General features: G+C 33.1%; 1 pseudogene; it reads right to left on the bottom strand.

Annotated features, from left to right (window-relative positions):
* Nucleotides 1-1,261: 1,261 nt before the first annotated feature.
* On the bottom strand, nucleotides 1,262-3,331 carry LOC106333162 (annotated as a pseudogene).
* Nucleotides 3,332-6,361: the final 3,030 nt, after the last annotated feature.

Below are 6,361 nucleotides of genomic sequence, written 5' to 3'. Positions count from 1 at the left end.
GATTGAGGTATTGATGTGTACTGAACAATGGCTTAAGCAAGACATTTCTTGCGAGTCAAGAGTGCTTACTAATGCAGCAATCATTGAAGACATTGAAGAACAATAAAAGATTGAGAGAGGTATGTCATCTATCTTGTAACTTTTAGATTTAAATTTTGTTTCTTTACTGATTTGATTTGTTATGTCTTGCATCAGAATTTGCTATAAGACATCAAGAGCCTCTTCGTTTCTAAGGTATTGCACTAAACACCCTTTGGCTTATAATGATTTGCTTCTGTTTCAGTTTGTTTTTAGCTTAACATTTACGTTTTTCTTTGGCAGGAGTAGTACGTTCCACATCATGATTGTCAAGTACTCCTAAGCTCAAAATTGTTCCAATTTCTCTCATTTACGTGTGTCTTTCAGTTTATGTTTGTTGTTTCTTTTAAGTCTTCAGTTTCAAAACTTTTAAATGTTGTTATTTTCAGTATTGATGCATTTTAGGATGTTGCTATTTTCTGCTTTAAAAACCTTTGTATTTAGTTTCACATATTCAGTTATGTGTTTCTTTTGATTTATTGTTTTTTTTTTGTCTTTTACTTCAGTATAACCCAAACCGATCCAAAAAAACCGGAACCCAAATAATATATGGATACTTTATGGGTTTTCAAATGTGATACAAAACCGATCCGAACCCGAGGTGTTATATCCGATCCTAAATTACTAGAATGGAACCTATGAGGTGATATATAAAAAAACGAAATCCGAAATACCCGACCCGAACGCCAACGGGTACCCGAATGCCCAGGCCTAATTATAGATATCCATTTTAATGTTCGACTAGAACATTCAACAGTAGAACTAGTTGACGGGAAACATTTAAGAGCATCATTATCCAGGGTTTCTTAGGACTGGGTTCTTAGGAGAATGTAAGAAACTGTTTTTTAATTTTTAACTAGAAAGTTAAGAAACTGTTTCTTAAATAGTCCTAAAAAACTCTGGATAATGATGCTCTAATATCTGATTTGTAACATTTCTTATTGTCGAATCTCTAAATAATAATAAAAAAACATGAAGAGACATTAAAAAGAGTAGTATTAGAGCATGATTATCGGGTAAAACCCGTTTGGGTTTCTAAATTTTTTTTTTTTTTTTTTTTATCTGATTAAAAAAAAAAATTTAAAATGGAACCAATCGCGGGCCGCCACGTATCGTGGAGTCCGCGAAATAGTGTAACAAACGGACCAAACCCGTTTCTTATTTCGCGACATTTGAAGCCAGTTTTTATGAAAAGTGTGGGGTCCACTCTTTAAAAAACGCATTAGATCGTGCGTTAAAGATGACCTTATAACGTGTGGTTATCTTATGCAAGTATGACGTGACGCTGTGTGACTATTTGGTGAATGGTAACTCTAACGTTAGTCGTTACAGTTTGATATGTTCTTTCTTTGTAAGTACGTTGAACTCTAATGGCTTATGTCTTGGTTTGTTTCCTCCTAGAACCAACAACATGCTCTGGTTTAATCTGGTCAGGACTCAGGACCTTCCTAATCCGTTATTGAATCACCAACAAGAAATTTCAGATGGCCTGAATCGCACTGTTGCCTTTACTCAAATCCGAACTATTAACCGAGCCATTTGAGTGAAACGCAAATGGCCTTGAGGGCTCTCCTATAAGCTTCAGAGATAGCGGGCATGGAGAGTGGGACGTCTCGGTTTCATGTCTTGTAATCATTCCTATGCTAAGCTGAGACATACCGGCCAGCTTGTCCATGTTCACACGTTCTTTAGAAAATCCAGGTTTTGGTTTTATAACCTGACGCTGCTGACAAGAAGTCTCAGCTTCCAAGGAATGCCTGTTCCTTGAAGTGAAGTGGAACTCGCAGGGAGCCAAATCGTGCAAGTGACTGGGAAACAAGGAGGAAAGTAACCGCCTGGTACTAGCATTGGTGAAAGACCGTTTGATGGTTCTATGGCTTCCACAAGTTCCCCCTGTGGTGGTGGCGCCGTGGCTGTGACCACTTCAGATTCTGTAGTATTATTGAGTGAGAGCTCTAGTGAAGGAAGGTAGGTTTTGTTTTTGAGCTCCTTGCTTGGAGAGGAAGTGTCTTCCTGTGTTGGTGATGAATCCGTTACCTAAAGAAAGCAGAACAGAGGAGATATTCAATACAAGTTACCAAGTATTTCCATCGCTCTTTTCCAGCCGGATAAAACATTCATCTTAGCTCCCAAATTTTAAATGTTCAATATATATATATATAGGTCTTCCGGTCCCAAACTATCTACAACATATAGATACATGGATCATGATCCAGCTTTTATACGGTAATCGTTTCATGCCCATAGATCTCAGGCCCGGCCCTTTATCACTAACAGATGATGCTAACTAACCATGTCAAATAAGCTAGAACGTCTTTTCCTGCGGCTGGAACAAGTATGGCGGATGAAATACTTTTGAGCATGGCTAGCCACTTGTGTAGGAGTTCTTGACATTACATAGTTTCTTGATATACCACGTCAATCTCCTTTACCTAGCTTCCGAAGACCCACTAAGAATAGTCTGTGCTCCTCCTCGGTCCAAGGAACACCTGTAAACCCCACTTAAACATGTCAAATTACATCACCAATAACGCTTAAGCACATATAACCATAGACTCCATGCTCAACAACATGGTACACAAAATGAGTGATGCTTTCCCACAAACAACTTCACTAAACCGGTGGTATGATCCAATCAATTTCAGCAGTAAACCGATATCAATTTCCACGCCATAAACTCTCACACATAACCATGGACTCAAGTTCAAATGAGATGATGCTTTCACACAAACAACTTCACTAAACTGGTGGTACGACACAGTCAATTTCAGTAGTAAACCGATACCGGTTTGAACATCATAAACTCACACAAACATGGATAACAGCTTTACGTCTCTTCCTCTCCACACAATGGTGGATAGGCCCGAAACCACGAGCTGGATCATCGGATAAGTACCCTTCGTTATCTTGATTCGAGTACCGCGCGTGATCCGATAACGGCGAGTCGCTGTGAATGCCCGTCGCTAAAGGAAACGACGGAGACACACGATGGTGCACGGCCAATGCAGAGAGATTACCCATACTCGCACTCTTCTTAATAATTGACCCATCCGTTAACCTCACGCCGAATAGCTTCACGGCGGAGGAAGACGATCCTCCGAGTCCACCGCACGTGCCACTCCCACGCGTCGGACACGTGCGAGAGTTGTGTCCATTGTTGCTAAAATGCGAACACCGACGAGTCATCCACACAAAACAGAGATGAGGAACTTTTGTTTTGGGTATTTTGAGATATTTGAAAGACCAGAGAGAATTGTGGTGGAACGTACGTTTGAATTCGTATTTGAAAATTTACTATATATAAGCTTTTATTTTATATTATCTTTACCGGAAATTTTCGTTTATGACAACAACAAACTATTTAATATATACTCCTCTTTGTTTAAGATAAGTTTTTTTTAGCCACAATGTTACCGACAAGTTCAGTTCTGATAACCAAAGATAATCAAATGATTGATTTAAGATTTTGAGGATAATATTATTTAACGTATAACGAAATAAACAATGCATTTTCTTTTGATCCACTTGTGAAGCGATCTATCCACACTTAAATAAACACATTTTTGATATCAAGAGATGGATCAACTGGTCTAGACCGACTTAAATGATTTGTATATATTATCATAGATATTTAGTTTCTTTAGTAGGTACAAAATGTGATTTGAGGAGATTTGAGCAAACTTTAGTAATAGACTAGGATAAGACCTGTGACTTACGCATGGTAAATTTATATGAAAATTATTTAAGAAAAATTGTATGGAAAAAAAAAATTTATATTATTGATCGAGTTAATATTTTTGGGCTTTAAACAAAAATTTTAAAAACTTTTTTGTTATTTACATAATTTGTATATTAATGAACTGGTCTATTTTTAAAAATATTTTAGGTCAAAATTTATCGCATAAAAACCTAACGTTTAGGCCGATGAATCTCATGTCTACTATTTGGCTACAATGAAACTATGTCAGCTCGGTTTTATATCATGATTTAGCAATTTAAAAGTTAATTATGGTTATGAGAAGTTAACGTTCATGTGTCAATCCTATCTGTCTTCGATATTTTTTTTCGTTTTGTGTCATTTTGGTTATTGCTCTATATAAATATTGATTTTTGAGTTTTTTTTTTTTTTTTTTTTTAAGAACAAGAAAGAGCTACAACTTTACACCTATAAAGCGCCCACAAACCGGGATAAAACTTTCAAAAATACAGAATAAATATTTTATATTTATTACTTATTTTATATTTTCTGCATATTATGAAATAATAAAATAATAATTATATATTAAATAACTAAAAAACCAGTTACTGTTATGTAATAAATTGGCTTGCACATATAAATCAAATGAGTGCTCTTGTTTATTCACAATCATTTTAGGATATATAAATCAAAACAATCAATCTTATCTATCGTATATGATGTATAATTAAATTTAAACGATATGAAGTATATATATATATATATATATATATATATATTTATATATATATATATATATTCACATAAACACCTATGAAAATCAAATTATTTATTTATAAGATTTTATTATCGTTGTATCTTATTATAGAAAAAAAATAAACATTGATCACAAAAGTTTATGAGAGATTTTTAACAGTTTTAGTAATTTATAATCGTTTTGAAAAATTCAAAATACAACATATACAAAAAAATCTAAATTTTTAATATATGATTAATGTAATTGTGTAATTTATTTTAATAATAAATAATTAAAAAAATGATAGAAAGTATATAGATTATTAGCAAATCTTCATTATTTAATATATGATTAGTGTAATTGTTTAATTTATTTTAATAATATAAAATTAAACAAAAACGATAGATGAGATATAAATTGTTATCAAATCTTTATTATTAGAATCATTAATTGTCATATATATAAATTAGTCATATTTGGTAATTCCGTAGATTTTATTTAAGGAAAGAAAAGAAAATAGTTATTATACACTTTAATTTTATGATTAGTTAATGAAAAATATAATATATATTTAATTGGACCAACATATTTTCTAAGGATTCTGAATTTCATTCTGGTGATGACACGTGACTACACTTAAAAGTTGTAATGTTTCTCAATTAATATATAAGAGATTATTATCCTTATCATAATTCTCCATTTGTGTTCACGAATTAAAAAAAAAAAAAACTTTAGTCAATAAGAAAAAAAATAAACGAGTTTGAACATTTAGTGGCCGAAGGCAAACATGATGCGAAAAATATAGTGAAGCCCACTAACACAGTAGCAATTGAGCCCACAAAATTTGGGTCGCACTTGTAATTACTCTCAATGTACCATTATATCGTCGGATCTTCCATCATACCTAAGAAAGCTACTTGCTGGTTCGTTTTAAGAGCTTAAAGGATTTATTTCCTAAGTGTATATGTAGATTAAGGAAATATATAAGAAATAAATGTGCTTTCGAAGAACTCTTCTAAGTTCTCTTTGAAGCTTTAAGCAAATTAAACTGGCCAAGAACAAGACTTTGAGGCCCAAAGGAGATATAAACTTAGTGAGTCTCACAAGCGGAATGCAACATAAACCATACAATCAAGTGTATACCAATCCTTTTTGTGTTAAATGTTTATATTCTTAATTATGACCATACCATATACTATAATATAACATAACGTAACATGATATATATGTATATATATAGAAACTAAAGTTTCCACTGAAAGAAAAGGAGATGCATTGTTTGTGTTATATTTTCTTTTGTATGTGATATTTTCTCGTATTTGAATTCGTAATTTGTAAAATAGATTTGATAAAATGTTCTTTAAAATAGAAATGTTATTAGATGTCAAGAAAAGAAAAGAAAGGTTATTAATATCGGTTTATCTTTAAATGTTAAACACAATGACCTTCACTACAAAGAAAACAGCAAGGATACTGAGGGAAAAAATCGTCGGAATTTCGTCGGAATAACGTTATTCCGACGACATACCGACGAAACAAGTCCTCGGAAATAATTCCTCGGAATTTTCCGACGGAATTCCGAGGAAACAAATTTCCGAGGAAATTCCGAGGATCACTAGTTTGTCCGAAATCTCCTCGGAATATACCGAGGAAACAAATTTCCGAGGAAATTCCGAGGATCACTAGTTTGTCGGAAAGATCGTCCTTGTCCTTCAAGGATGCTGTCGAAGCCAGGTCTGATCATCATGAGACCTGTAAATTAAAAAAATATATTAAATAAATACAGAAATATATGAATTATTTTTTTTTAAAAAAAATTCTAAATAATTCAATCACAAAAAAAGATTTAT

This window comes from Brassica oleracea, chromosome C3, assembly GCF_000695525.1.
Source record: "Brassica oleracea var. oleracea cultivar TO1000 chromosome C3, BOL, whole genome shotgun sequence".
NCBI lineage: Eukaryota > Viridiplantae > Streptophyta > Magnoliopsida > Brassicales > Brassicaceae > Brassica > Brassica oleracea.
This window is presented reverse-complemented; position numbering and strand designations above follow the sequence as displayed.